At 40.4% G+C, this 22,382-nt stretch overlaps 1 long non-coding RNA gene across 2 annotated transcripts in view; it reads left to right on the forward strand.

Annotated features, from left to right (window-relative positions):
* The first annotated feature begins 957 nt into the window (after positions 1-957).
* LOC110792667 (uncharacterized) overlaps positions 958-22,382 on the forward strand; it is a 32,851-nt gene continuing 11,426 nt past the window's right edge. For both annotated transcript variants that reach the window (XR_008924350.1, XR_002534487.2), the window contains exon 1: positions 958-1,361. This is a non-coding gene — a long non-coding RNA (uncharacterized lncRNA). The remainder of the gene's footprint in view (positions 1,362-22,382) is intronic.

Genomic DNA, 22,382 nt, shown 5'->3' on the forward strand with positions numbered 1-22,382 from the left:
CTATGATTAAAAACCACCATAAAATTTGTTAAAATTAAAAAGTTTTAAAATTTTATGACCTAGATTTGAATCCATGAAAATAAATATAATCGGAAATTAATTTGAATAATAAATTTTCGATTTTTCGCCCAAAATTTATGAAATTAATATGATTTATTAATTCGTCAATAAATTTAAATAATAAAAGTTTTAACTTTTATGAAATCCGTTCACGAATCTTGCACGCACGAAGCAATGGACGCTAAGTGTTACCCTTAAGGGGTGTTGTATAGTGCGGGCATGCGACGACGAGCAAGGGAGCTCGTCGCCCATGCGGTACGATGCAGCGAGCAAGGGCGTGGCACATGCGCGCAAGGCAGCAGCCCTGCCATGCGCTATGTGTTGCGTGCGTATGGGCGGGAGGGGCGAAGAGAGCAAGGCAGCGAGCACTTGAAGGCTGCGCGCGCGGGCAGCGCTGGCTGGCTCGTCCAGCAGCGTTGCCCAGCCCATCGAGGGATGCCTGATAGCAATCAGACCTAATATAACTCGTGTTCGAGAGTGAACCCACCTAAATTTAATCGACCCGATAACTATCTGACCTGAAATTGACCTGAATCCGATATTAAAGCTACAAGTCCGACTCAAGCCCGACTCGATAAGGCCCGAACTCGAAATAGTACCCGGAATAAGACTCAATCCAAAGCCGACGTATACCCGAGATGAAAAAATAACCCGACCAGAAATCAAACTGATCGAACCCACCTAAATCCGACTAAACCCAATTGATAAAGTGACCCGATATAAGTATATAACCCGACCGGATCATGTTCCAATACCAGAAATAACCAGATCTGGGCCTGACTCGAGTAACCGTTTTAATAGGTCTACTTCTATGGTTTTATTTAGGCAAAACATTCTCATTCTGTAATACCAGTGTACAACAACATAAAATCATTTGGCCTCCTTTGTATTCATTTTCTCTCTCCACTTCATTTATTACGAAACAGATAATGTCTTACTAAAATATCAAGATTACCCATACCAAACTCTCAAAACTAATTAGAATACAATGGCCAATCCGTCTTTAGAATCTGCAAGAAACCTTCGTACAGAAACTATCTGCTATTTGTCGTCTTGGTCACAAAAAATACAACTGTACTTATTTCATCCCAGCCGTTGTTCTTATTGTGTAGTTACATCAAACGGTAAAAAATTAAAAATCACTGACGTGTCACCTTCCTCCTATTGTTTACTCGTCTGTTCATCAGCAGGGTCAGGGTGATTTCACTGTTCACTCCACTATTCACTCCATTTACTCCCCTTTCTTTCCTCTTCCCTTCACTCTAATGTTTGCATCAACAATGATGGTTCAAGATAATGAAGTAAGTCTGCCCTCTTTATTTTGATTCTTTTATCTCTTTATCTCGCATTGTGTTGTATTTTGAAAATGGTTACTTTGTTTTTTGGTGTAATTCATACTTCTTTGATAATTCAGTATCTAGTTAGTTTTTGGAATAAACCAAAATATTTTGTGACTAAGGCTTTGTTGTTGTTGTTGTTGTTGTTGTTGTTGTTGTTGTTGTTGTTGGTGGTGGTGGAATAATTTCAGCCATATTATATGTGACAAAATAATAGTTTTTGCTCTAAGGATTCTCACAAGATGTAAGCTGGGGGTTTATCAATAAGTATTTCGAAAGAAATGATAAATTGATATTAATAGAAGATATGAACTCAGCAACTCAAATGCTTCCTTCGTATTTTTTTTTTCTCAAGTGATGAATAATTGCATATAATGCATTAGGTTTAGGTGTCAAAATTTAGGCAACTACTATATCTTATGATTTTATATTTTAATTTGAAAGGAAATTCCACCTTCTTTCCCTTATTTTCTCTCCATAAGTGAAAAAGGAAAGCAAGAATTAGAAGCTAAAACACTTCTTAGTAGTTAGTAATTAATGGGCAGGATTAGTTTACTGATCTACTATACTAGTATATAAACAATATTAATTAATAGGTCCTTTAGAAGATTAAATGACTCTAAGATCAGTACTTTCATGTTCGTCATTGAATAAATTAATTTGCACTTTACTCATACTGGTAGACCCTGATTTTTCGGTAACATCCTTAGCAATCTCCTGTTCTGTATATACATTATACTCCTTGCACCAGAATGCATGCTCTCTGCAGCTCTTTCTGTCAACTCAAAATTTGCTTGTCTACTTCCCCCTTCTCTTCGATACCTCTGGCTCTCCTTCTCGCAGAAAAGAAAACTATAAGAATTTGAAATCTGGGACAAAATAATTATGTATGACTCCTCTCCTGGACCGTTGGATGAAATCCTTACTAGAAATCATTTCCTTTTTATTTATTTTTGTTTAGTCCATGTTAATCAGTGAATTTCGCTCTTATTTTGTGGTTGCTTGGGGCTTTTCCACAAAATTCATATCATTTTATATGTCATGAAGTCAACACAAAAACCCTGTAAATATGATCTTTGTGGAGAAGCTGCTTGCAGAAAAATATTTAAAACCGTCTTGGCCCCACTATGGATCAATAGCCTGTTCCGGTCTTCCTCAAGAAACCTGATTGGTATTTGTATTTGTCAAATATTGTGTAATCTCGTATCATTCTCATTAATCACACACGTATATATAGTACAACTCAGTTACCTAAACCCTAGGTACACATTAGGTAACATACCATAGTTACAGAATATTCACAGAATAATATCTAATATCTTAACATATCTTAACATCCCCCCTCAAGATGGAGCATGTAGATCTCGAATGCCCATCTTGTTCAAAAAAAACTCAAATTGCGCCTTCCCCAACGCTTTGGTGAAGATATCTGCTAACTGAACCTTCGTCGACACGTACGACGGACTGATGATCCCTTCCTTGATTGCATCTCGAATGAAATGACAATCTGACTCGATGTGTTTTGTCCTTTCATGGAACACCGGATTCTGTGCAATATGCAACGCAGACTGACTGTCGCAATACATCCTCATGCCTTGGTCGTGTGTCACCCCCAAGTCGCGTAGTAGTTGTTTCAACCACTTCAACTCACACGTCAGAGCTGCCATCGATCGATATTCTGCCTCAGCAGACGACCGAGAAACAGTATGTTGTTTCTTGGTCTTCCAAGAAACTGGCGACATACCAAGTGACACAAACCATCCAGTCACCGACCGACGCGTCATTGGCCGGACACCCTGCCCAATCCGAGTCGCACCACCCCTCCAACTGCAACGCACTGTCCGACCGAAGTAGTATACCTTGACCCGGACACTTCTTCAAGTATCTCACTACTCGCAAAGCTGCTTCCCAATGTGCCTCCTTTGGTGCTTGCATAAATTGAGATAGGACATGTACAGAGTAGGCAACGTCTGGTCGCGTGACAGCCAAATAAACCAGACGTCCGATCAGACGCCTATACTGCTCACCGTCCGACAGGTCTGGCCCGTCTGCCAATGCCAACCTATGATTCTGTTCCATGGGAAAGTCCACAGGCTTTGCTCCCAACAATCCGGCCTCTGAGATGATGTCGATGGCATATTTTCTCTGACATACATAGAACCCTTGACTACTTCGTGCCACCTCTAACCCAAGGAAGTACTTCAGAGCCCCGAGGTCTTTCATTTTAAAACACTCCTTCAAGTATGCCTTAAAACTCTCAAGCGCAAACTTGTTATTGCCTGCGATAATCATGTCGTCCACATAAATGAGCACACTCAGCTGCAACGTACCTTTAGACAGAGTAAAGAGCGAATAATCGGACAGCGACTGTCGAAATCCATAGTGCGTCAATGCCGTCGACAACTTCTGGAACCAACATCTAGGTGCTTGTTTCAACCCATACAACGACTTTCTCATTCGACACACTTTGTCAAAGTGATTCTTCTTGAATCCAGGAGGAATCTTCATATAGATCTCTTCCTCCAAGTCACCGTGCAAGAACGCATTGTGGACGTCCATCTGATGCACGTCCCACTGTTTGACAGCTGCGACAGCTAGGAAAGTTCGAACTGTCGCCATCTTCGCGACGGGAGCAAATGTCTCATTATAATCCAACCCTTCCTCCTGATGATTCCCTAAACATACCAATCGAGCCTTCAGTCTCAACAAATTCTCATCCTCATCACGCTTCTCAGTATACACCCATTTACTCCCCAGTGCTTTCTTCCCTTCCGGCAAATTTTCCAACGTCCATGTCCCCTGTTCCTCCAACGCGTCGATTTCAGCAGCCATTGCCTGACGCCACCCCTCATGTTGCATCGCTTGTTTAAAACTCTTAGGAACTTGCCCTTCTTGCAATGCTGCTATATAATGCCTGTGCTTTGACGAAAAACGCTCATAATTAACAAAATATGTGATAGGATAAGGAGTACCTGAGGGTGGTGACGCCGTAGGTGTTTTGTCGGAAGTACTATATTTTCCCGTATTGTATGTATCACACAGTCTTTCAGCTTTGTCGACAGAAACTTCACACGCTTCCCCCTTCCTAACTCCGTATCCTCCACACACTGCCTTGTCTCACTCTCATCACTACCCGTCGTCTCATCTACACCTGAGGCGACGTCTGATTCACCTCGACTAGGTGTATCATGTTTTTCCTCCCTCACAGTCGACAAGACCTCCTCCGTGTCACCCGCAGGCGACGACACCTCCTCTGTGGCACCTGCAGGTGACGACACTTCCTCATTGTCACCTGCAGGCGACACCTCCTGAGTACATCCAGTCCCACTCTCATCCAAACCCCACTGGTCAAGCACCCCACCACCATCATGCATTGCAGGCAACATAGTCGACGTGTCTGCGAATGGAAACGTCCGTTCATGAAATTTTACATCCCTTGAGACAAAGAACTCGTGTGTCTCCAGGTCGTACAGTTGCCATCCCTTCCTGCCAAACGGGTAACCCAGAAACACACATTTGCGACCACGAGACGCAAACTTATCCCCTTTACTCCGGAGATTATACGCATAACACAGACACCCAAATACCCGGATAGACACATACGATGGTGGTTTTCCAAATAACATCTCATAAGGGGTTTTATTGTCAAGGACCGGTGTAGGTGTACGATTGATCAAGTGACAAGCTGCCAGAATACATTCCCCCCAAAATTTTATAGGAAGATTCCCTTGAAACCGTAACGCTCTCCCAACATTCAAAATATGTTGGTGCTTCCTCTCGACTCTCCCATTCTGTTGAGGTGTCCCAACACATGACGACTCAAACAGAATCCCATTTTTAAAGAAATAACCTTGCAAACAATTAAACTCAGTACCATTGTCACTGCGAACAACTCTCAGGGATCGATTAAACTGACATTTAATCATGGCAACAAAATTAAGAAACGACGATTCAACTTCCATTTTATTGCACAATAAATAAATCCACACACCCCTAGAATAATCATCCACAATGGTAAGAAAATACTTCGCCCCACTCGACGAGGGTGTTTTGTAAGGCCCCCATAAATCAAGATGAACAAGGTCGAATGGGCGACTTGCACGACTATCACTATTTGGAAAACTCTCCCTACATTGTTTCGCCCGTGGGCATACATCACAAATGTTTTTATTATTCCTAATCTTATGACTCACAGGAGGAAGTAACTGCAACACTTTTTCCGACGGATGCCCCATACGTTGGTGTTGGGTTATGATACATATGACAATTCATAAATCATGCGGAAACAACCATTAAGCCAGGAATGCATATTATTTACACATAATCATATAGCATAATTTAGATGCATACTCTTTGTTGCGTGCCTTCCCTAGCTGCGCCCAAACCGAACAAGAACAAGTCTTTAGGACTCCAAGTGTCGTCCCCCCGTAGATAGTCCACAGCACGTCCGGATCCGCCTTAAGATTGACCAACTAGAATCGCCCTTAAGGTACTATTATTTTCGGCTAAATGGGCAAGAGTTATGGCTGATTTTTCTGCTTAAAAATCCTAGTTTTGAATACTTGAAAACTTATGTGTATAAATAATGACCCCTAGGCCCTTATTTATAGAGGTATGGAAAAGGAATTGTAATCCTACTAGGATGTGGATTTGTTAATTAGAACTTTATTAGGACTCTAAATAAAAAAGCAATTCTAATAAGATTAGGATTTTAATCTTCGCACGAATCCCAATAGAATTAGGATTTCCGGCATACGCATCGCACAAGCCGTGCACCCGCGCAGGCCTTGCAGCCCACGACAAGCGCACAGCCCATGTGCGGTGCTGCGTGCGCGCGCGCGCCCTTGGCTGGGCCTGGCCTTGCGCTGGGCCTGGTCGAGGCGTGCGTTGCGTGCGGCTCGCTGGGCGATGGTCTGGCTTCGTGCTGGGCCTTCGTCTAGCGGGCCTCGTCCGATGCTAATTCGTACGATACGCTTCCGATTAAATTCCCGATTCCGGAATTCATTTCCGATACGAACAACATTTAATATTTCCGATTCCGGAATTAATTTCCGTTTCGAACAAATATTTAATATTTTCGTTTCCGGAATTATTTTCCGATTCCGATAATATTTCCGATTCTGACAATATTTCCGTTTCCGGCAATATTTCCATTTCCGATAATATTTTCCGATACGTACCATGTTTCCGTTTCCGGCAACATCTACGACTTGGATAATATTTATATTTCCGATACGATCCATATTTCCGTTTCCGGCAATATCATCGTTTCCGGAGTATTCATTTCTTGCCTGTGACGATCTCAGCTCCCACTGAAACCAAGATCCGTCGATTCCGAATATCCATAGATGGAGTATTTAATGCCATTAAATACTTGATCCGTTTACGTACTATTTGTGTGACCCTACGGGTTCAGTCAAGAGTAAGCTGTGGATTAATATCATTAATTCCACTTGAACTGAAGCGGCCTCTAGCTAGGCATTCAGCTCACTTGATCTCACTGAATTATTAACTCGTTAATTAATACTGAACCGCATTTATTAGACTTAACATAGAATGCATACTTGGACCAAGTGCATTTCCTAATTCCTTTGTCGCTCGATGCTTGCTCTTGAACATAAGGTAAGAGTTGTCATCCTTATTATGTCCAGAGGTGTTCCTCGGTTTCAGAGTTCAACTGATCAAATAAACAGATAATCATAGCCTATGATTCATCCGAGCACGGCCATGCATTTCACAGTTTCTAGCTCTCCGAGTGGCCTTGTACAACTTTTAAACATCTCATCCCGATTTATGGGAGGACAATCCCAATCTTGCGATCTTGAGATTAGACTTCGTTTGATAGGTGATTACCTGAGCGTTGCCTTTATAGCCTCCTTTTACGGTGCGACGGTTGGTCAACGTCAAAGTAACCAGTTCTCAAACAAGTAATCTCAAATCACTCAGGTATTGAGGATTTAGTGTCTAATAATTTTAATGAAATTTACTTATGACAGATTTTCATCTCTTACAGTAAAGTTTCATAGGTCTTGTCCGATACTAGTCTTCCCAAAGTAAGTATCTATGCAAATGATTATGACATTGCCATGTCCACATAGTTCAAGAAACAGAACTACTAGTCATCTTGCATTCTAATCGTCTAACGTTTTCAATGCGTCCAGTTTTATAGAAAACTCCGACTAGGGACCATTTTCAACCTTTGACATTCAAGTTCACTTGATAGACATTTCTTAGTCACAGGACTGGTCCTGACAGTCTATCTTGAATATATCGTCAAATTGAAGGGACTCATCATTTAATAAACCACAAATTAAATGGAAAAATGAATTCTTTTCATTTATTGTGAATGATTAACCAATAATGTTTTACAAAGATTTAAACTCTAAAACTTTAAAACATTAAACAGAGACATCAAAGCCATGCTCCAATATGCTTGATTCCCATAGCTGCAGTGTGCGAGTTGTGCTTCGCCTGCGGCAGAGGTTTAGTTAATGGATCTGATATGTTGTCATCAGTACCAATTTTGCTTATCTCGACTTCTTTTCTTTCAACGAACTCTCGTAGAAGGTGAAATCTACGAAGTATATGCTTGACTCTCTGGTGGTGTCTAGGCTCCTTTGCCTGTGCAATAGCTCCGTTATTGTCACAATACAGGGCTATTGGTCCTTTAATGGAGGGGACTACACCAAGTTCACCTATGAACTTCCTTAGCCATATAGCTTCTTTTGCTGCTTCATGTGCAGCAATGTACTCCGCTTCAGTTGTAGAATCCGCAATGGTGCTTTGCTTAGCACTTTTCCAGCTTACTGCTCCTCCGTTGAGGCAGAAGACAAACCCAGACTGTGATCTGAAATCATCTTTGTCGGTTTGGAAACTTGCGTCCGTATAGCCTTTAACAATTAATTCATCATCTCCACCATAGACCAGGAAGTCATCTTTGTGCCTTTTCAGGTACTTCAGAATGTTCTTGGCAGCAGTCCAATGCGCCTCTCCTGGGTCTGACTGGTATCTGCTCGTAGCACTAAGTGCGTACGCAACATCCGGGCGTGTACATATCATAGCATACATTATTGAACCTCAATGATGCATATGGAATCCCATTCATTCGTCTACGCTCATCAAGTGTTTTTGGGCACTGAGTCTTGCTTAGAGTTATTCCATGAGACATGGGTAGGTAGCCTCGCTTGGAGTCCGCCATCTTGAACCTATCAAGCACCTTATTGATATAAGTGCTTTGACTAAGTCCAATCATCTTTTTAGATCTATCTCTGTAAATCTTGATGCCCAATATGTACTATGCTTCTCCTAGATCCTTCATCGAAAAACATTTCCCAAGCCAAATCTTGACAGAGTTCAACATAGGAATGTCATTTCCGATAAGTAATATGTCGTCGACATATAATACTAGGAAAGCAATTTTGCTCCCACTGACCTTCTTGTATACACAAGATTCGTCTGCGTTCTTGATGAAACCAAAGTCACTGACTGCTTCATCAAAACGTATATTCCAGCTCCTGGATGCCTGCTTCAATCCGTAGATTGACTTCTTTAGCTTGCATACCTTTTTAGCATTCTTTGGATCCTCAAAACCTTCAGGCTGTGTCATAAACACAGTTTCTGTTAAAACGCCGTTTAAGAAAGCAGTTTTGACATCCATCTGCCATATTTCGTAATCGTAATATGCAGCGATTGCTAACATTATCCGAATAGACTTTAGCATTGCAACTGGTGAAAAGGTTTCATCGTAATCCACACCGTGGACTTGCCTGTAACCTTTTGCAACCAATCTAGCTTTGAAAACTTCAAGTTTCCCATCCTTGTCCTTTTTCAGTTTGAAAACCCATTTGCTTCCAATGGCTTGGTAGCCATCTGGCAAATCGACCAAATCCCATACTTGGTTTTCAGACATGGAGTCTAATTCAGATTGCATGGCTTCTTGCCATTGCTTGGAGCTAGGGCTCGTCATAGCTTGTTTGTAAGTCGCAGGTTCATCACTTTCAAGTAATAGAACGTCATAGCTCTCGTTCGTCAAAATACCTAAGTACCTTTCCGGTTGAGATCTATATCTTTGCGATCTACGCGGGGTAACATTTCTAGATTGACCATGATTCTCACCAGATTCTTCTAAAGATCTCTGAGTTTCATCTTGAATGTCATCTTGAGCATTCTCTAGAGTTTGTTGTTCGACTCGAATTTCTTCGAGGTCTACTTTTCTCCCACTTGTCATTTTGGAAATGTGATCTTTCTCCAAAAAGACACCATCTCGAGCAACAAACACCTTGTTCTCAGATGTATTGTAGAAGTAATACCCCTTTGTTTCCTTTGGATAGCCCACAAGGATACATTTGTCAGATTTTGGATGAAGTTTGTCTGAAATTAATCGTTTGACGTATACTTCACATCCCCAAATCTTAAGAAAAGACACATTTGGAGGCTTTCCAAACCATAATTCGTATGGAGTCTTTTCGACAGCTTTAGACGGAGCTCTATTTATAGTGAGTGCAGCTGTATTTAGTGCATGTCCCCAAAATTCTAATGGAAGTTCGGCCTGACCCATCATTGACCTGACCATGTCTAGCAAGGTTCTGTTCCTCCGTTCCGACACACCGTTCCATTGTGGTGTTCCTAGAGGAGTCAATTCTGATAGAATTCCACATTCTTTCAGATGGTCATCAAATTCATAGCTCAGATATTCACCGCCTCTATCAGACCGCAGTGCCTTGTTCTTCTTGCCTAATTGATTCTCTACTTCACTCTGAAATTCCTTGAATTTGTCAAAGGATTCAGACTTATGCTTCATTAGGTAGACATAACCATACCTACTGAAGTCATCAGTGAAAGTGATAAAGTAGCTGAAACCACCTCTAGCATTTGTACTCATTGGTCCACATACATCTGTATGGATTAAACCCAATAGTTCATTTGCTCTTTCTCCAACTTTAGAGAAAGGTTGCTTTGTCATTTTGCCAAGTAAACATGATTCGCATTTACCATAATCCTCTAAGTCAAATGGTTCTAGAATTCCTTCCTTTTGAAGTCTTTCTAAGCGTTTCAAGTTTATATGGCCTAATCGACAATGCCACAGATAGGTGAGATCTGAATCATTCTTTTTGGCCTTTTTGGTATTTATGTTATATACTTGTTTGTCGTGATCTAATAAATAAAGTCCATTGACTAATCTAGCAGATCCATAAAATATCTCTTTAAAATAAAACGAACAACTATTGTCTTTTATTAAAAAGGAAAATCCCTTAGCATCTAAGCAAGAAACTGAAATGATGTTTTTAGTAAGACTTGGAACATGGAAACATTCTTCCAGTTCCAAAACTAGCCCGGAGGGCAACGACAAATAGTAAGTTCCTACAGCTAATGCAGCAATCCGTGCTCCATTTCCCACTCGTAGGTCGACTTCACCCTTGCTTAACTTTCTACTTCTTCTTAGTCCCTGTGGATTGGAACATAAGTGTGAGCCACAACCTGTATCTAATACCCAAGAAGTTGAATTAGCAAGTATACAGTCTATAACGAAAATACCTGAAGATGGAACGACTGTTCCGTTCTTCTGATCTTCCTTTAGCTTCAAGCAATCTCTCTTCCAATGCCCCTTCTTCTTGCAGTAGAAGCATTCGGATTCAGAAGTGGGTTGACTGACCTTCCTCTTTACAGATTTGGCGCCAGTTTGCTTAGTTGGGCTGGCCTTGTCGCCACCTTTCTTAGCATTCCTCTTCTTTCCAGATTTCTTGAACTTGCCCCCACGCACCATAAGCACATCCTGCTTATCACTTTTGAGCGTCTTTTCAGCGGTCTTCAGCATACCGTGAAGCTCAGTGAGCGTTTTGTCCAGACTATTCATACTGTAGTTCAGTTTGAACTGATCATACCCGCTATGAAGAGAATGGAGGATGGTGTCTATAGCCATTTCCTGAGAAAATTGCTGATCCAGCCGACTCATATTCTCAATGAGTCCAATCATTTTGAGAACATGTGGACTTACGGGCTCGCCTTTCTTAAGCTTGGTCTCAAGAATTTGCCTATGAGTCTCGAATCTTTCGACTCGAGCCAGATCTTGGAACATGTTCTTCAACTCACTGATGATTGTGAAAGCATCTGAGTTGATGAACGTTTTCTGCAGATCCGCACTCATGGTGGCGAGCATTAGACATTTCACATCCTTGTTGGCATCAATCCAACGATTGAGGGCTGCCTGAGTGACCCCGTCGCCTGCGGCTTCGGGCATCGCCTCATCTAGGACATACTCCTTTTCTTCCTGCATAAGAACTATTTGCAAGTTCCTTTGCCAGTCAAGGAAGTTTTTCCCGTTCAACTTCTCCTTTTCGAGAATTGATCGAATGTTGAATGAATTGTTGTTTGCCATATTAAAAACTACAATTGAAAAGAATAAACAAATAAATAACCATTCACAGTTTCTCTTAATAAACTTAAATTCTAGCATACATGCATAATTCAATGTTTATTAAGCATTTTATTCAAGTTATGTGTTCCGGCAGGTGTGAATAAAATGATTCCAAGATCCTAAAATCATTGAAGAACTAAGCACAGTTTGTCGACTTAATCCTAAAACATCTTAGGTAAGCAAAAGCCTTTTGCTAATAGTCTAGAAACTATTCTTGGTTGATAGGTACGTCTAAGAACTTATTAGGTAAACCTATCGATTTTGCCACGACATAAAAGGACTCCTTACTTATATCGTTGAGTTTCACCAAAACTAACATGTACTCACAATTATTTGTGTACCTTGCCCCTTTAGGACCAATAAGTAACACCTCGCTGAGCGAAAACTATTACTAGATTGATGTAAAGGATATCCAAGCAAGTGTATATTTTGGCATGGCACCTTTTAACTCAATTTTTAAGTTTGGAACTTAAGGCTCTTACTATGTTGGTTAGATTTTAAGTGAACTAAAATCCTTAATCATGCAACATAATCAAGCCACAATCTTATGCATAATTAAGACATATTTAAAGCAATAAATAACTTAAAGCATGCATAAGATAAATGTGATCTAGTATGGCCCGACTTCATCTTAAAGCTTTGACTTCAAAGTCCGTCTTGAAAATCTCCGTAGGAGGCACCATTTTCTTCAAATAGGATAAGCTATAATTAAAACTAATTACAACTATTTGATGGTACGCAGACCATATTTGAATTTGAAAAACAACTTTGGTACTTTAGACCAATTACATTCAAATTAATGGTACGCAGACCATATTTTCTATCCTATTTGGGCCATACTAGTCACTTCATAACCTGCAAAACAGTACATATACAATATATACCATTCTGTTAGGTTATGATACATATGACATTTACATAGATCATGCGGAAACAACCATTAACCCAGGAAACATATTATTTACACATAATCATATAGCATAATTAGATGCATACTCTTTGTTGCGTGCCTTCCCTAGCTGCGCCCGAACCGAACAAGAACAAGTCTTTTAGGACTCCAAGTGTCGTCCCTCCGTAGAAAGTCCACAGCACGTCCGGATCCGCCTTAAGATTGACCAACTAGAATCGCCCTTAAGGTACTCAGAAAATTCGGCACTTTTGGGGCAAGATGGGTGTTTGAATTTTCTCTCAAAAACTCACTTTTGAATACTTTTAAACTTTTTTATAAATTATGACCCCTAGGCCTTTATTTATAGAGTTATGGAAAAGGAATCGTAATCCTAGTAGGATGCGAATTAATTGGAATTAGAATTCTACATGAATTCTACTTAATCAATTTATCCAATAGGAATAGACATTTAATCATACACTGACTCTTGCAGATTCAGGAATCTCGCATGAGCTCAAACTCACACACACACACGGCAGCCACAAGGACTGCCCATGCGTGCGAGCTGCAGCCCACGCAGCAAGGCCCACGCATCCGTGGCCTTGGCGCGCGCTGGGCTTGTGGCGTGCGTGCTTGCTGGGCGACGGCCTGGCTTCGTGCTGGGCCTTCGTCCGGCAGGCCTCGTCCGATGCTAATTCGTACGATACGCTTCCGATTAAATTTCCATTTCCGGAATCTATTTCCGATACGAACAATATTTAATATTTCCGATTCCGGAATTAATTTCCGTTTCGAACAAATATTTAATATTTCCGTTTCCGGAATTATTTTCCGATTCCGGTAATATTTCCGATTCTGACAATATTTCCGTTTCCGGCAATATTTCCGATTCTGGTAATATTTCCATTTCCAATAATATTTTCCGATACGTACCATGTTTCCGTTTCCGGCAACATCTACGACTTGGATAATATTCATATTTCCGATACGATCCATATTTCCGTTTCCGGCAATATCATCGTTTCCGGAGTATTCATTTCTTGCCTGTGACGATCTTAGCTCCCACTGAAACCAAGATCCGTCGGTTCCGAATATTCATAGATGGAGTATTTAATGCCATTAAATACTTGATCCGTTTACGTACTATTTGTGTGACCCTACGGGTTCAGTCAAGAGTAAGCTGTGGATTAATATCATTAATTCCACTTGAACTGAAGCGGCCTCTAGCTAGGCATTCAGCTCACTTGATCTCACTGAATTATTAACTTGTTAATTAATACTGAACCGCATTTATTAGACTTAACATAGAATGCATACTTGGACCAAGGGCATTATTTCCTTCAGTCTCCCACTTGTCCTTAGGGACAAGTGTGCATTTCCTAATTCCTTTGTCGCTCGATGCTTGCTCTTGAACATAAGGTAAGAGTTGTCATCCTTATTATGTCCAGAGGTGTTCCTCGGTTTCAGAGTTCAACTGATCAAATAAACAGATAATCATAGCCTATGATTCATCCGAGCACGGCCATGCATTTCACAGTTTCTAGCTCTCCGAGTGGCCTTGTACAACTTTTAAGCATCTCATCCCGATTTATGGGAGGACAATCCCAATCTTGCGATCTTGAGATTAGACTTCGTTTGATAGGTGATTACCTGAGCGTTGCCTTTATAGCCTCCTTTTACGGTGCGACGGTTGGTCAACGTCAAAGCAACCAGTTCTCAAACAAGTAATCTCAAATCACTCAGGTATTGAGGATTTAGTGTCTAATAATTTAATGAAATTTACTTATGACAGATTTTCATTTCTTACAGTAAAGTTTCATAGGTCTTGTCCGATACTAGTCTTCCCAAAGTAAGTATCTATGCAAATGATTATGACATTGCCATGTCCACATAGTTCAAGAAACAGAACTACTAGTCATCTTGCATTCTAATCGTCTAACGTTTTCTATGCGTCCAATTTTATAGAAAACTCCGATTAGGGACCATTTTCAACCTTTGACATTCAAGTTCACTTGATAGACATTTCTTAGTCACAGGACTGGTCCTGACAGTCTATCTTGAATATATCGTCAAGTTGAAGGGACTCATCATTTAATAAACCACGAATTAAATGGAAAAATGAATTCCTTTCATTTATTGTGAATGATTAACCAATAATGTTTTACAAAGATTTAAACTCTAAAACTTTAAAACATTAAACAGAGACATCAAAGCCATTCTCCAATATGCTTGATTCCCATAGCTGCAGTGTGCGAGTTGTGCTTCGCTTGCGGCAGAGGTTTAGTTAATGGATCTGATATGTTGTCATCAGTTCCAATTTTGCTTATCTCGACTTCTTTTCTTTCAACGAACTCTCGCAGAAGGTGAAATCTACGAAGTACATGCTTGACTCTCTGGTGGTGTCTAGGCTCTTTTGCCTGTGCAATAGCTCCGTTATTATCACAATACAGGGCTATTGGTCCTTTAATGGAGGGGACTACACCAAGTTCTCCTATGAACTTCCTTAGCCATATAGCTTCCTTTGCTGCTTCATGTGCAGCAATGTACTCCGCTTCAGTTGTAGAATCCGCAATGGTGCTTTGCTTAGCACTTTTCCAGCTTACTGCTCCTCCGTTGAGGCAGAAGACAAACCCAGACTGTGATCTGAAATCATCTTTGTCGGTTTGGAAACTTGCGTCCGTATAGCCTTTAACAATTAATTCATCATCTCCACCATAGACCAGGAAGTCATCTTTGTGCCTTTTCAGGTACTTCAGAATATTCTTGGCAGCAGTCCAATGCGCCTCTCCTGGGTCTGACTGGTATCTGCTCGTAGCACTGAGTGCGTACGCAACATCCGGGCGTGTACATATCATAGCATACATTATTGAACCAATCAATGATGCATATGGAATCCCATTCATTCGTCTACGCTCATCAAGTGTTTTTGGGCACTGAGTCTTGCTTAGAGTCATTCCATGAGACATGGGTAGGTAGCCTCGCTTGGAGTCCGCCATCTTGAACCTATCAAGCACCTTATTGATATAAGTGCTTTGACTAAGTCCAATCATCTTTTTAGATCTATCTCTGTAAATCTTGATGCCCAATATGTACTGTGCTTCCCCTAGATCCTTCATCGAAAAACATTTCCCAAGCCAAATCTTGACAGAGTTCAACATAGGAATGTCATTTCCGATAAGCAATATGTCGTCGACATATAATACTAGGAAAGCAATTTTGCTCCCACTGACCTTCTTGTATACACAAGATTCGTCCGCGTTCTTGATGAAACCAAAGTCACTGACCGCTTCATCAAAACGTATATTCCAGCTCCTGGATGCCTGCTTCAATCCGTAGATTGATTTCTTTAGCTTGCATACCTCTTTAGCATTCTTTGGATCCTCAAAACCTTCAGGCTGTGTCATAAACACAGTTTCTGTTAAAACGCCGTTTAAGAAAGCAGTTTTGACATCCATCTGCCATATTTCGTAATCGTAATATGCAGCGATTGCTAACATTATTCGAATAGACTTTAGCATTGCAACTGGTGAAAAGGTTTCATCGTAATCCACACCGTGGACTTGCCTGTAACCTTTTGCAACCAATCTAGCTTTGAAAACTTCAAGTTTCCCATCCTTGTCCTTTTTCAGTTTGAAAACCCATTTGCTTCCAATGGCTTGGTAGCCATCTGGCAAATCGACCAAATCCCATACTTGGTTTTCAGACATGGAGTCTAATTCAGATTGCATGGCTTCTTGCCATTGCTTGGAGCTAGGGCTCGTCATAGCTTGCTTGTAAGTCGCAGGTTCATCACTTTCAAGTAATAGAACGTCATAGCTCTCGTTCGTCAAAATACCTAAGTACCTTTCCGGTTGAGATCTATATCTTTGCGATCTACGCGGGGTAACATTTCTAGATTGACCATGATTCTCACCAGATTCTTCTAAAGATCTCTGAGTTTCATCCTGAATGTCATCTTGAGCATTCTCTAGAGTTTGTTGTTCGACTCGAATTTCTTCGAGGTCTACTTTTCTCCCACTTGTCATTTTGGAAATGTGATCTTTCTCCAAAAAGACACCATCTCGAGCAACAAACACTTTGTTCTCAGATGTATTGTAGAAGTAATACCCCTTTGTTTCCTTTGGATAGCCCACAAGGATACATTTGTCAGATTTTGGATGAAGTTTGTCTGAAATTAATCGTTTGACGTATACTTCACATCCCCAAATCTTAAGAAAAGACACATTTGGAGGCTTTCCAAACCATAGTTCGTATGGAGTCTTTTCGACAGCTTTAGACGGAGCTCTATTTATAGTGAGTGCAGCTGTATTTAGTGCATGTCCCCAAAATTCTAATGGAAGTTCGGCCTGACCCATCATTGACCTGACCATGTCTAGCAAGGTTCTGTTCCTCCGTTCTGACACACCGTTCCATTGTGGTGTTCCAGGAGGAGTCAATTCTGATAGAATTCCACATTCTTTCAGATGGTCATCAAATTCATAGCTCAGATATTCACCGCCTCTATCAGACCGCAGTGCCTTAATCTTCTTGCCTAATTGATTCTCTACTTCACTCTGAAATTCCTTGAATTTGTCAAAGGATTCAGACTTATGCTTCATTAGGTAGACATAACCATACCTACTGAAGTCATCAGTGAAAGTGATAAAGTAGCTGAAACCACCTCTAGCATTTGTACTCATTGGTCCACATACATCTGTATGGATTAAACCCAATAGTTCATTTGCTCTTTCTCCAACTTTAGAGAAAGGTTGCTTTGTCATTTTGCCAAGTAAACATGATTCGCATTTACCATAATCCTCTAAGTCAAATGGTTCTAGAATTCCTTCCCTTTGAAGTCTTTCTAAGCGTTTCAAGTTTATATGGCCTAATCGACAATGCCACAGATAGGTGAGATCTGAATCATCCTTTTTGGCCTTTTTGGTATTTATGTTATATACTTGTTTGTCGTGATCTAATAAATAAAGTCCATTGACTAATCTAGCAGATCCATAAAACATCTCTTTAAAATAAAACGAACAACTATTGTCTTTTATTATAAAGGAAAATCCCTTAGCATTTAAGCAAGAAACTGAAATGATGTTTTTAGTAAGACTTGGAACATGGAAACATTCTTCCAGTTCCAAAACTAGCCCGGAGGGCAACGACAAATAGTAAGTTCCTACGGCTAATGCAGCAATCCGTGCTCCATTTCCCACTCGTAGGTCGACTTCTCCCTTGCTTAACTTTCTACTTCTTCTTAGTCCCTGTGGATTGGAACATAAGTGTGAGCCACAACCTGTATCTAATACCCAAGAAGTTGAATTAGCAAGTATACAGTCTACAACGAAAATACCTGAAGATGGAACGACTGTTCCGTTCTTCTGATCTTCCTTTAGCTTTGGACATTCTCTTTTGTAATGGCCTATTCCATCACAATAAAGACAGCTTGATGTGGACTTGTCCTGCTTTGATTTAGCATTGCCCTTGGACTTTCCACCTTTCTTGAATGGTCTCTTTCTAGCCTTGAGTAAATCTTTGGCTTCACAGTCCAGTACTATTTCAGCCTTTCTGACAAGGTGAATAAATTCTGCAACTGTTTCTTCTCTTGGTTCACTTAGGTATTGTTGCTTGAAGCGACCAAACCCACTGTGTAGTGAATTGAGCAAGACAGAGACTGCCATCCTTTCGCTTATTGGTGTTCCTAGTAGACTTAGGCGATCAAAATATGAACACATAAGATCCACATGGAACCTCAGTGGGACGCCTACCCTCTGTTTAGTGCGAAGGAGCTGAACATGTGTTTCTTGGACCTCCATCCTATAACACCTGTTGGGAGAACTAACCTTTAGCCCAGACATTGATTCAATCAACTCATGGACGTTCAGGTCCCTGTCCTCCGTACTTCCACGACAGATATCCCTTAGATTCTTGATGAGCGTAAAAGGTTCATAGGCTACAAACCTTCTAGCCCAATCATCAGGGATATTGTTCAGCATGAGACTCATAACCTTTTTGAGATCCGCATCCCAGGCGTAAAATCTCTCAGGGGTCATGTCTCTGGCATAGTAGCTTGGCATGGGATGTGATAGTACATACTCAAGTCCATTGAGTTTGACTATTTCAACTAGCTTAGCTTCCCATTCAAGAAAATTTGTCAGGTTCAGCTTGACCATAAGCTCAGAACCCATGATGATGTTTTGATTGTTGTTTGCCATATTAAAACTACAATTGAAAAGAATAAACTAATAAATAACCATTCACAGTTTCTCTTAATAAACTTAAATTCTAGCATACATGCATAATTCAATGTTTATTAAGCATTTTATTCAATTTATGTGTTCCGGCAGGTGTGAATAAAATGATTCCAAGATCCTAAAATCATTGAAGAACTAAGCACAGTTTGTCGACTTAATCCTAGAACATCTTAGGTAAGCAAAAGCCTTTTGCTAATAGTCTAGAAACTATTCTTGGTTGATAGGTACGTCTAAGAACTTATTAGGTAAACCTATCGAATTTGCCACGACATAAAAGGACTCCTTACTTATATCGTTGAGTTTCACCAAAACTAACATGTACTCACAATTATTTGTGTACCTTGCCCCTTTAGGACCAATAAGTAACACCTCGCTGAGCGAAAACTATTACTAGATTGATGTAAAGGATATCCAAGCAAGTGTATATTTTGGCATGGCACCTTTTAACTCAATTTTTAAGTTTGGAACTTAAGGCTCTTACTATGTTGGTTAGATTTTAAGTGAACTAAAATCCTTAATCATGCAACATAATCAAGCTTTTGATCTCATGCATTTTAAGACATATTTAAAGCAATAAATAACTTAAAACATGCATAAGATATTTGTGATCTAGTATGGCCCGACTTCATCTTGAAGCTTTGACTTCAAAGTCCGTCTTGAAAATCTCCGTGGGAGGCACCATTTTCTTCAAATAGGATAAGTTATAACTAATTACAACTATTTGATGGTACGCAGACCATATTTGAATTGAAAAACAACTTTGGTACTTTAGACCAATTACATTCAAATTAATGGTACGCAGACCATATTTTCTATCCTATTTGGGCCATACTAGTCACTTCATAACCTGCAAAACAGTACATATACAATATATACCATTCACCCATTCATTATCATGAATGGCCCACATAGCTGGTTAGTTAAACACATTATGCATCACGTAAACATTTGCAGCAATTAATCAAGGGCACCAATAATCTACCAATTATTCAGTCCTTATTAATTCTAATCGAGTTGTTTTAACCTTAAGGATTTGTAGACCTAATCAAGAGTTTATGACTAAAAAGTGCTCCCACTCAAACCAATAAATTCATATGCTTTACTAATTTTAAACATAAAATTGTATTTCTAGTCTAACCGGAAACATACAAATTTAATTAAAATTTAAAGCTCATATAAATTTATAATTGAATCCAAAATTTAATTTAATTTCAGTCGCATTTAAATTAATTCATGATTTTAATTTTAGTAAAATAATTAGAATAAATTCCATTTATTATAATTATAATATTCAAAATTAAAATCCAAGAAATTAATTCAAATTATTAATTTTAAAATTAATTAAAATTACGTGAACTGAAATTTTCAAATTAAACATTCAAAACGATCTAATCGAAACGCAAACACCCTACGCGTTGCACGCCCATGGGCTGTACGCACACAGCCATTGCTGGCCATGTGCGCGCAGCCCATGCGCTCGTCGCATAGCTGCTGCTGTCCCATACGCAAGCCTCCGCACAGCGCCCACCGCACGCGAGCTATCGCTCGCAGCGCGCGCGCGTTACCGCGCTCGCTGGTGCGCGAGATCGCTCGCTGGTGCGCGCGAGCCATCGCTCGCTGGGGCGCTGCATCGCTCGCTGGTGCGCGCGAGCCATCGCTCGCTGGCGCGCGAGATCGCGCGCTGGTGCGCGCGAGCCATCGCTCGCTGGCGCGCGAGATCGCTCGCTGGTGCGCGCGAGCCATCGCTCGCTGGCGCGCGAGATCGCTCGCTGGTGCGCGCGAGTGATGCTGTGCGCAGCGCTCGTGGCACGCGAGCTTGCGCTCGCTGCGCACGAGGCTGCGCGCTGTTATGCGAGGCAGCGCGCGCTGTGGCGCAGCTCGCTTGCTGCCCACACGCGACTGCCTTGGCTCGCCCCTCGCCCATGCCCATCCGTTCATTGCTCGTGGCACACGACACAAGGCAGGGCTGCTGCCTTGTGCTCGTGCACTACGCCCTTGCTCATTGCATTCGTGCCGCACGGGCGACGAGCTCCCTTGCTCGTCGTCGCATGCCCGCATTATACAACACCCCTTAAGGGTAACACGAAGCGTCCATTGCTTCGTGCGTGCAAGTTATTTGAACGAATCGCATAAAAATTTAAAATTTATATTTAAAATTAATGACAAATTAATAAATAATATTAATTTCATAATTTTAGGGCGAAAAAATCGAAAATTTATTATCCAATTGATTTCCGATTGATATGGATTCAAGTCTAGGTCATAAAAATTTAAAATTTATCGTAAATTTACAATTTTTATGGTGGTTTTTAATCATAGGTTTCTAATTAAATTACAATTAATTATGAAAATCAAATTAATTCTAAATTATTCTAATTTTCAACAAATTAATCATAATTACAAATTAGATTGCATAATTAACAAGACTAGGCATTCAAACTTGTTAAACATATGCAGTAGGTCAATCAAAAATTCAAGATTTATCAACAGGAATCGCAAATATTTAATTTAACATCTTAAATTTACGAAATTTTGCATCCGAAAAACTAAAACCTTCGAAAAGTCATAGTTAGGCTTCGAATTTGAGAATTCTGGGTTCGGCAGAAAAATACTATTTTTGTCAAAATTTTAGAATGCCTTTTACATGCGGAATTGACACAAAAATCACTCAATTCGGATGAGTAATGAAGAAACTGCCGAAAAACTGCGTACGTATAATTAAATAAACGCAATTTGCAACTAATTAACAATTACGAAAATTAATCACCCCTTTTAATTCTTGCAAATTTGTAATATTTAACCATGTTCATGCAATTTAGATTATGAAAATAATAAGGGGCTCGTGATACCACTGTTAGGTTATGATACATATGACATTTACATAGATCATGCGGAAACAACCATTAACCCAGGAAACATATTATTTACACATAATCATATAGCATAATTAGATGCATACTCTTTGTTGCGTGCCTTCCCTAGCTGCGCCCGAACCGAACAAGAACAAGTCTTTTAGGACTCCAAGTGTCGTCCCTCCGTAGAAAGTCCACAGCACGTCCGGATCCGCCTTAAGATTGACCAACTAGAATCGCCCTTAAGGTACTCAGAAAATTCGGCACTTTTGGGGCAAGATGGGTGTTTGAATTTTCTCTCAAAAACTCACTTTTGAATACTTTTAAACTTTTTTATAAATTATGACCCCTAGGCCTTTATTTATAGAGTTATGGAAAAGGAATCGTAATCCTAGTAGGATGCGAATTAATTGGAATTAGAATTCTACATGAATTCTACTTAATCAATTTATCCAATAGGAATAGACATTTAATCATACACTGACTCTTGCAGATTCAGGAATCTCGCATGAGCTCAAACTCACACACACACACGGCAGCCACAAGGACTGCCCATGCGTGCGAGCTGCAGCCCACGCAGCAAGGCCCACGCATCCG

This window comes from Spinacia oleracea, chromosome 6 (assembly GCF_020520425.1).
Source record: "Spinacia oleracea cultivar Varoflay chromosome 6, BTI_SOV_V1, whole genome shotgun sequence".
NCBI lineage: Eukaryota > Viridiplantae > Streptophyta > Magnoliopsida > Caryophyllales > Amaranthaceae > Spinacia > Spinacia oleracea.